Genomic DNA, 10,809 nt, shown 5'->3' on the forward strand with positions numbered 1-10,809 from the left:
ACAGAGGAGAAGGCTACGTGGTGAATAGAGACAGGGATTGGAGTGAGGCAGCCCCAGCTGAGGAATGCCTGGAGCCACCAGAAGCTAGAATAAGCAAAGAAGGATTCTCCCCTTGAGGATGGCACATGCAAATGCTCTGGGGTGAGAGACAGCGTGGCATGTTCTAAGAATTGCATAGTTTGGAGAGGCTCAATATTAGACATAAGATATAACAAATTTAGATATAAGCCATGAGAAGTAACAAAATAGACACTTTTTCTATTAAAGCCCAGATGGTAAATATTTTCAGCTTTGCAGGTTAGATGGTCTATGGCTCAACTATTCAGCTCTATCATTGTTGCTTGAAAGCAGCCATAAACAATACATAAACAGATGGGCATGAATGTGTGCTGATAAGACTTTATTTCTGCATGGAAGCAACCTAAGTGCCCATCGACAGATGAATGGATAAAGAAGATGTGGCACATATATACGGTGGAATATTACTCAGCCATATAAAGAAACGAAATTGAGTTATTTGTAGTGAGGTGGATGGACTTAGAGTCTGTCATACAGAGTGAAGTAAGTCAGAAAGAGAAAAACAAATACCGTATGCTAACACATATATATGGAATCTAAAAATAAAAATGGTTCTGAAGAACCTAGGGGCAGGACAGGAATAAAGATGCAGATGTAGAGAATGGACTTGAGGACACGAGGGGGAAGGGTAAGCTGGGACAAAGTGTGAGAGTGGCATGGACTTATATATACTACCAAAAATAAATAGCTAGTGGGAAGCAGCCGCATAGCACAGGGAGAGCAGCTCAGTGCTTTGTGACCACCTAGAGGGGTGGGATAGGGAGGGTGGGAGGGAGACGCAAGGAGGAGATATGGGGATATATATATATGTATAGCTGATTCACTTTGTTATACAGCAGAAACTAAGACACCATAGTAAAGCAATTATACTCCAATAAAGATGTTAAATAAATAAATAAATAAATAAATAATGAATACACATACACACACACACAAGACTTTATTTCTGGACACACGTGATTCGAATTTCATATAATTTTCACATCTCATGACACAATTGTCATCTCTTTTCCCCCCAATCATTAAACAAATGTAAAATCCATTCTTAACTCTAGGGTTGTACAAAATCAGGCAACCCTGAACTAGCTTAAAAAATAGAACATTTCCAATACTTGAAAATTCCCTGCACCTCACCCAGTCATGTTCCCAGCCATGAACTTGCATCTCATGTTCATCATTCTCTTCATTTGTGTGACGGTTTTGTTACCAAACCAAGCTTAAGTATGCTCACCAGCACACAGTAAAGTCAACCTACCGACAACAGGTTGTGTTAAAGGAAAGTACAGCAATTATTGCAGGCACCAAACGAGGAGTCCAGGCAACTAACGCTCAAAAGACCTGAACTCCCTGATGGCTTTCAGGGAAAGGTTTTTAAGGACAGGATGAGGGAGAGGCTTGCAAGGTACATGATCAGTTCATTCTTCTGATTGGCTGGTGGTGAGGTAATCAGGAGTCAACATCATCAACCTTCTGGTTCCAACGGGTCTGGGGTCTATGTGTTTGTGGTCAACATAGAGTTAACTTCTTCCACCTGAAGTGGGTTTTCAGTATCTGCAAAATAGCTCAAGAACATGGCTGAGAATATTATCTATAGCCCTTGAGGAGGAACTAAATGTCTTTGATTTCGTTTAATGGCTAAACTATTATTATTTTGTCTTGCTTGACTGTTTTTCTTTGCTTCTGCACTTTCTCACTTCTCTAAATTTATTCTTTGGAACTTGGGGAAGGCCTAGGAGGCTAAGGTTTTTCTACAAACAAGAGGTAGGCAGAGGACATGGTGGGTGGATCTCTCTCTGCTCTCTGCCATGTGAAGATATGAGGAGAAGACAGCTATTCGCAAACCAGGAAGAGAGCCCTCACCAGACACTGGATCCGCTGACAACTTGATCTTGGACTTCCCAGCTTCCAGAACTGTGAGAAATAAATGTTGTTTAAGGAGCCCAGTCTGTGGTAATTTGTTATAGCAGCCTGACCTAAGATACCTAATTATGGTAGGTTTTTATGAGGAAACGTGTATACTTGAGGGATGGTGAGATGCCCATTTGTGGGGTGGCACAGAGTTTGATACGACTGCCTTGGTTTTACCTAGTTAATTGTACTGTTCATTTCTTCCATTAATTATCAGATTTTTAGAGTTAGAGTCTTAAAAATCTTCCAGTCCAGGGCTGGCAAACTTTTCCTTCAAAAGGCTAGACAGTCAATATTTTCAGCTGCACAGGCCAGTCTCTGTTGAAATGACTCCACTCTGCTGTTATAGCTTGAGAGGGGCCATAACGATGTGTAAGCAAATGAGCATGGCTCTGTGCCAATAAAAGTTTATTGACAAACACAGGCAGTGGGCCGGATTTGGCCTATGCACTGTAGTTTACCTACCCTTGACCTGGTCCAACATTTTCATTTAATAAGGAGGAATTTGCCCGGGATCATGCAGCAGGTGAGAAGCACTCACCCTCAGAACTCACTCTCAGGCTTGCCAACATCCTGTCTTGGTGCCTTCACTTTGACCTCTCAGCTGGCTTCTCTGAGCTCAGATGCTTGTATCCTCCGCTGATTAAGCTATGACTTTTCCCAGATGCCTCCAGGCAGGTACCAATCAGAAAGTGCAAAATAAACACAGTTATAACCGCCCACGTCTGTGGTAACCTTTGGATGATGGTCTTACCTTTGCTAAACACCTGCTCAGCATCAGAGACTCTGCCAAACTCTTCCCACGTGTGTATCTTATGCTTCCTTAAAGAAAACCAGAGAAGTGAAGTGTAAAGGAAGAAGCCTATCTCTTGGAATGAGATAGGTATGGATTTCAATTCTGCCCCACTGTCGGCTCTGTGTGATTGATGTCGAGTCACTTGGCCACTGAGCCTAAATTTTTTCCCTTAGAGTGTAACAACCCACTTCAAAGACATACTGTTTAGAAAATACCTGCTTAGGTGCTTGGCATATTTCGAGTGCTTAATAGAAATTTCTGGCTGCAACTGTGGTCTGGATTTGCTTACGAGAAATAGTGGGCGGCTTCTGTGGGTCCCTGCACCTGGTGCCCGCAGCTTTGTATAATCCCTACCCTTGATTGTAGGGTACTTGGAATTTGCTTTGAATGAACATAAATCAACAACTCATTGAATGTGATTCCTCAAAAAATTAAATATAGAATTACCATATGATCCAGAAATTCCGCTTCTTGGCATATATCCAAAAGAATACAGAAGAAAACTTTGTAGGTGATGAAAATGTTCCATATCTTAATTATGGTGGTGATTATGTGGGCATATTCATTTTGCAAAACTAATTAAATGGTACACTCGAAATGGGGATGAGAAGGGATGAAATGTCACTTCCAAGATTAGGTTGTAAAAAATATATGACCCAGAAATTCCACTCTAAGGTATATAACCCAAAGATACGAAAACAGGTATTCAAACAAATGTTTAGAACAGCACTATCTACAATAGCCAAAGGGTGGAAACAACCCAAATGTCCATCAATGGATGAGTGAGAAACAACATGTGGAATATTATGCAGCCATAAAAAGGAATAAAGTTTCAATATATGTTACAAAGTGGATGAAGCTCAAAACCATTATAAAAAATTATGCTAAGTGAAGGAAGCCAGACACGAAAGGTCACGTACTCTCTGATTCCATTTGTATGAAATGTCTACCATCGATACAGAAAACAGATTGGTGGTTGCCCAGAGCTGCAGAAGCGGGTATGAGGAATGACTGCTACTGGGCATGGGGTTTCCTGATGGGGTGATGAAAATGTCTTGCAACTAAATAGAAGTGATAGTTATACAACATTATGAATGTACTAAGTGCCACCGAATTGCTCACTTTAAAAAGCTTAGTTTTATGTTATGTGAATTTCACCTCAATTTAGAAAAAAACAACAACTGTGACTTCCATTTTCCTAACAGGAAAGATATTTCTTGCTGGCTTTGATGAATTTGCCGGGTTGAAGAAGCCCCCATGGCAAGAAATTGAGGGCAACTTCCTGTCAACAGCCCGTGAAAAACTGAGTCCTCAGTTCAACAGGCCACAAGAATTAAAACTCTGCCAACAACCATGTGAGCTTGGAAAGCAGACTCTTCCCCAGTCAAGCCTCAAGATGAGACCACATCCTCACTGCTCTTAGTTAATCCTTGAAATAGCCCATTGTAGAGGCAAGATGCTTGAATTTCAAGAGGTAAAGTCACCTGCTTATTTTTAATAAGTTTACCCGACACTGAGCCCCTGCTCCTGTCACCAGCTCTGTGGCCTCCTATGGCTAACATCTGTAAGAGATGCAAATACCTCATGTACAGTAGTTTGCTTGATAAATATTCTTTTGCTTCCTCCTTCCCTTTCTTAGGTGGAGAGTAGGAAGAGGCATCACTTAATGGTTAAAAGAAAAGACGTTGCAGATTTCTCCCTACTGGAGAAGACTACAGCATACTCTGTGCTGCTGGGTATATTTTTTACAAATTGAAGATCTGTGGCAACCTTGTGTAGAGCAAGTTTATCGGCACCATTTTAACAACAGCATTTGCTCACTTCACGTCTCTGTCACATTTTGGTAATTCTTGTAATATTTCAAACTTTTTCATTATTATTATATTTTTCATGGTGATCTAGGATCAGTGATCTCCGATGGTACTGTTGTAATTGTTTTGGGTGCCATGAACTGCATGCCCATGTAAGATGGCGAACTTAATTGATAAATGTTGTGTACGTTCTGACTGCTCCATTGACTGGCCGTTCCCCCATCTCTCTCCCTCTCCTCAGCCTCCCTATTCTCTGAGACACAGCAATATTGAAATTAGGCCGGTTAATAACCCTACAAGGGCCTCTAAGTGTTGAAGTGAAAGGAAGAGTCACGTGTCTCTCGCCTGAACTCAAAAGCTAGAAATGACTAAGCTTAGACATGTCAAAAGCTGAGACAGGCCAAAAGCTAAGCCTCTTGTGCCAAACAGCCAAGATGTAAATGCAAAGGAAAAGTTCTTGAAGGAAGTTAACAGTGCTACTCCAGTGAACACATGAATGATAAGAAAGCGAAACAACCTTATTGCTGATACAGAGAAAATTTTAGTGGTCTGGGTAGATCAAACCAGCCACAATATTCCCTTAAGCCAAAGCCTAATTCAGGACAAGACACTGACTTTCTTAAATCCTATGAAGGCTGAGAGAGGTGAGGAAGTTGCAGAAGAGAAGTTTGAAGCAAGCAGAGGTTGGTTCATGAGGTTTAAGGAAAGAAGCCATCTCCATAACATAAAAGCATAAGGTGAAGCAACAAGTTATCCAGAAAATCTAGCCAAGATAATTAACGAAGGTGACTACACTACACGGCAGATTTTCAGTGTAGACCAAATATCCTTATATTGGAAGAAGATGCCATCTAGGACTTCCCATAGCTAGAGAACGGAAGTCAATGCCTGACTTCCAAGATTGAAAGCACAGTCTGACTCTTATTAGAGGCTAAGGCAGCTGGTGACTTGAAGTTGAAGCCAATGCTCATTTACCATTCTGAAAACCCTAGGGTCCTTAAGAATCATGCTAAATCTATTCAGCCTGTGCTCTATAAATGGAACAACAAAGCCTGGATGATAACACACCTGTTTACAACATGGTTTACTGGATACTTTAAGCCCACTGTTGAGACCTACTGCTCAGAAGAAAAAGGTCCCTCTCAAAATATTACTGCTCATTGACTATACACCTGGTCACCCATGAGCTCTGATGGAGATGTACAATGAGATTCATGTTGTTTTCATGGCTGCTAACACAACATCCATTCTGCAACCCATGGATCAAGGAGTAATTTTGACTTTCAAGTCTTATGTTAAAAAATACATTTTGTAAGGCTATGGCCACCATAGATAGTTATTCCTTTGATGGATCTGGGCAAAGTAAATTTAAAATCTTCTAGAAAGGATTCGCCACCATTCTAGATGCCATTAAGAACATTTGTGATTTGTAGGAAGAGGTCAAAATATCAACGTTAACAGGAGTTTGGAAGAAGTTGATTCCAACCCTCATAGATGACTTGAGGGGTTCAAGACTCAAGTGGAGGAAGTAACTGCAGGTGTGGCAGAAATAGTAAGAGAACTAGAATTAGAAGTGGAGCCTGAAGGTGTTACTGAATTACTGCAATATCATGATAGAACTTTAATGAATGAGGATTGCTTCCTATGGATGAGCAGAGAAAGTTGTTTCTTGAAATGGAATCTACTCCTGGTGAGGATACTGTGAAGATTATTGAAACGACAACAAAGGATTTAAAATGTTACATAAACTTAGTTGATAAAGCAGTGGCAGGGTTTGAGAGGATTGATTCCAATTCTGAAAGAAGTTCTACTGTAGGTAAAATGCTGTCAAAAAGCATCACATGCCACAGAGAAATTGGTCATGAAAGAAAGAGTCAATAAGTATGGCAAACTTCATTGTTGTCTTAAGAAATTGCCATAGCCACCCCAACTTTTGGCAATCATCAACCTGATCAGTCAACAGCCATCAACTCCGAGGCAAGACCCTCCACCAGCAAAAGGATTATGGCTCACTGAAGGCTTAGATGATGGTTTGCGTTTTTTGGCGAATATGTATTTTTAAATTGAGATGTACAATTTTTAGACATAATGCTATTGCACACTTAATAGATCTCAGTATAGTGTAACTTTTATATACACTGGGAAATCAAAAATTTCATGTGACTCACTTTATTGTGATATTCACTTCATTGTGGTCTGGAACTGAACCTGCAATATTTCTTAGGTGTGCCTGTATGGATGTGTGTGTCATATTCATACACATATTTCAAAGCTCTGACCTCTGGACATGGAGACTAACTGTCTCAGTTTGCCTGAGACTATCCCAGTTTCAACACTGAAATGCCCACATTCTGGGAAACCCTAGGGTGGTTGGTCATCAACTGCTGAGCTGGAACTAGAAGCAATGATATCCCAGTAGCAATGAGCACACCTCATGCACAGGTTTTGGTTTCTAAATACCATTCTCCAACAAAAGAACCAGGGCTCCTTGGAGAAATGGCTGGTTCTAGGGCTGGAACAGCAGAAGTCTCTTGTGTCAGTTCCTTCCCCTCTCTGAGCCTCAGTTTCCCCATCAGTCCAGTGGGAATAACAGTTTCCCACCATAATGGGTTGAATTGTAACCACCCCCACCCCCCCAATAAATGTCTACCCAGAACCTGTGAATGTGATCATATTTGGAATAAGAGTCTTTGCAGTAAGGATCTTGAGATAAGATCATCCTTGATTTAGAGTGGGCTATAAATCCAATGACAAGTGTCCTTATAAAAGAAAGGGAAAGAGACAGAGAGAGAAGGCCATGTGAAGATGGGGGCAGAGATTGGAGTGATGGCAGCAACAAATCAAGGAATGCTTGGAGCCACCAGAAGCTGGAAGAGACGAAGAAGGATCTTCCCCTAGAGCCTTCAGAGAGAGCACAGCCCTGCCCACACCTAGATTTCAGACATCTGGCCCCCAGAACTGTGAGAGAATTAATTCCTCTTGTTTTAAGTGACCAAGTTCATGATAATTTATTACCATAGCCACAGGAAATTCATACACCCACCTTGGATTGTTGCAATGACCAAGGAAAATAAGGCATGTACAGTGCTCATCAAAGGTTGTGGCACCAAGAAAGAAAGCCCTTGGAATGTGGTTACTGTTCTCTTTCTCTGTAGGACTAGACTCTGGCACCCAGTGGCTCTGCATCCACCCCATCCTTTTTACTACAACAATCTTCCTCTTAACTGAAAGCAGGGTCTCAAAGAGGTATTTGTACACCCATGTTCCAGCAGCATTTTGCAAAATAGCCAAAAGGTAGAAGCAACCCATGTTTTCATCAATGGATGAATGCATAAGTAAAATGTGGTATATCCATATAAAGCAATAATATTTACCCTTAAAAAGGAAGGAAATTCTGACCCATGCTACAACATGGATGAACCTTGAGGACATTATGATGAGTAAAATAGTCCAGTCACAAAAGGGCAGTTACCGTATGATCCCAGTAATGTGAAGTCCCTATAATAGTCAAAGTCTTAGAGAAAGAAAGTAGAATGGTGGGTGCCAAGGGTTGGGGGAGGGGAAATGGGAAGTTTGTGTTTGATGAGGATAGAGTTTCAGTTTGAGGAGATGGACGAGTTCTGGAGATGAACGGTGGTGATGGTTGCACAGCAATGTGAATGTACTTAATGCCACTGAATTGTGCACTTAGGAATGGTTAAGATGGCAAATTTTATGTTGTGTCTTTTACAATAATAACAATAATAATAGAACCATGTTGTGTATTTTATGATAATAATAATAGCAATAACAATAAAAGAACCTTTCTCTCAACTCAAGACCAAAGAAGCTACTGAGCGCGACACCTGCATCTAAAATTAGGCTGGACTTGAGAGCTGGCCATCAGAGTTCTCACACCTACATGGGATGGCAGCGTCAGCCTGCCCTGCCAGTCATTCCCCAACCAGCCAGTGGCTTGCCCACCCCCTTCCCAAAATAGGCTGAGAGGCTATTTTGATACAATCTGTTCTCTCATAAAATGAGATCTCAGAACATTTGTGCTGGAAGGCAGTGAGCCAGCTTATTGCCAACACCCACCAGGTGCTAGATGAGTCCAAGCAGAAGCATTCTGTGCACTCTTACAGAGCTGTCTTTGTAATCCAACTCCAGACACTCCTGCTGTTCGTCCGAGGAGGAAAGCGAGGCTCGGAGAAGGGGGGTTACTCGCCCAATGCCACACACCTCGAAGGTGAAAAGGCAGGATGGGAACAGGTCTGAGAAGCTTCAGAGCCTATTCTGGTTTTCCTTTTCTTTTGATTAAGGTAGAATTCTCAGCATACACTTCTGTAAGTTTTGACCACGATCAAGATACAGAACAGTTCTGCTGCCCTCTCCGCTTGAAGTTCCCCTGGCCCCTTTGAAGACAATCTCCTCTCCCACTCCTAGTCCCTGGTACCCACTGATCTGTGTTCCGTCTCCATAATTATTGCCTTTCCTATAACATCCTATAAAGGGAGCACACAGGATGTAACCAGAGTCCGGCTTCTTTTGAAATTCATTCACATTGCTGTGTGTGTCAAAAATTCGTTCCATTCCTTCTCTGAGTAGTACTCCATGGTGTGATGGGATCATTGTATGATGTTCATCCACTCACCAGCTGATGGGCATTTGGGATATTTCTGGTTTTGGGTGATTACCAAAACCAGCCACTATAAACATTTCTTGTGCGAACATGAGTTTGTGCTTTACTTAGAAATGGGATTGCTGCGTGATATGATCAGTGATGTTAAATTTTATATGAAACAACCCAATTCTTTTCCACTAGCAGTGCATGAGCATTCCAGTTGCTCCAAATCCTTACCAGCACCTGGCATTTTTAGTTATTTTTATTTTACTCACTCTAACTGGTATAGTATTCGCTTGCTTGGGCTGCCGTAACAAAACACTACAGACTGGGTGGCTTCAACAACAGAAATTTATTTTCTGACAGTTCTGGTGGCTGGAAGTCCGAGGTCAAAGTGTCAGCAGCACATCTGGTTTCTTCTGAGACCTCTCTCCATTGCCTGTAGATGGCCATCTTCTCCCTGTGTCCTCACATGGTCTTTTCTCTGTGTATGTCTGTGTTCTAATCTCCTCTTTTATAAGGACACTAATCATACTGGATTAGGGTCCACCTTAAAGAGTTCATTTGAATTTAATCACTTCTTTAAAGACTCCAACTCCCAAAATGGGGGTTGGGGGTGTCACAATTCGGCCTATATAACAGATACTGCAGTGGCATTTTATCGTGGATTTAATGTGTATTTCATGTGATTACTTGTCATACATCTATTCTCTTCAGTGAACTCTCTGTTCAAATCTTTTGCCCAATTTTTATCGAGTTTTTTTCTTAAGTTTTTTTTACAGCTTTATTGAAATACTATTGACATACAATAAACGGCGCAGATTTAAAGTATACAATTTGATAAGTTGTGACATGTATATAGACCTGTGAAACCATCACCACAATCAGGAGGGTGAAGACATCCATCACCCAAAGTTTTCTTCTGCTTCTTTGCCATCCCTTCTACCCCAGCACCTGTCTCTCTCTCTCTCCCCGAACACCCACTGATCAGATGTTATTACAGGTGAATTTGCCTTTTCTAGAATTTTATATGAATGGCATCATCCCATATACATACTTTTTTGTATGGCTCTTTTCATCCATCATGATGCATTTGCGGCTCATTCGTGTTACAGTTTGTTCCTTATTGCTGAGCACTATTCATTCAATTATTTATTTATTTTTTTAGCCGCACTGCACAGCATGCAGGATATTAGTTCCCCGACCAGGGATCAAATCCCAGCCCTCTGCATTGGAAGCATGGAGTCTTAACCACTGGACCACCAGGGAAGTTCCCATTCACCGTGATGGACATTTGTTTGCTGTTTCTAGTTTGGGGCTATTACAAACAAAGCTGTTATGAACATCTGTGTCCATGTCTTTTTTTTTTTTTTTTTTTTTTTTTTTTTGCGGTACGCGGGCCTCTCACTGTTGTGGCCTCTCCCGTTGCGGAGCACGGGCTCCGGACGCGCAGGCTCAGCGGCCATGGCTCACGGGCCCAGCCGCCCCGCGGCATGTGGGATCTTCCCGGACCAGGGCACGAACCCGTGTCCTCTGCATCGGCAGGCGGACTCTCAACCACTGCGCCACCAGGGAAGCCCTATAAGTTTAACTTTTTAAAGAACTGCCAGACT

Source organism: Phocoena sinus, chromosome 3 (genome assembly GCF_008692025.1).
Source record: "Phocoena sinus isolate mPhoSin1 chromosome 3, mPhoSin1.pri, whole genome shotgun sequence".
NCBI classification, from domain to species: Eukaryota; Metazoa; Chordata; class Mammalia; order Artiodactyla; family Phocoenidae; genus Phocoena; species Phocoena sinus.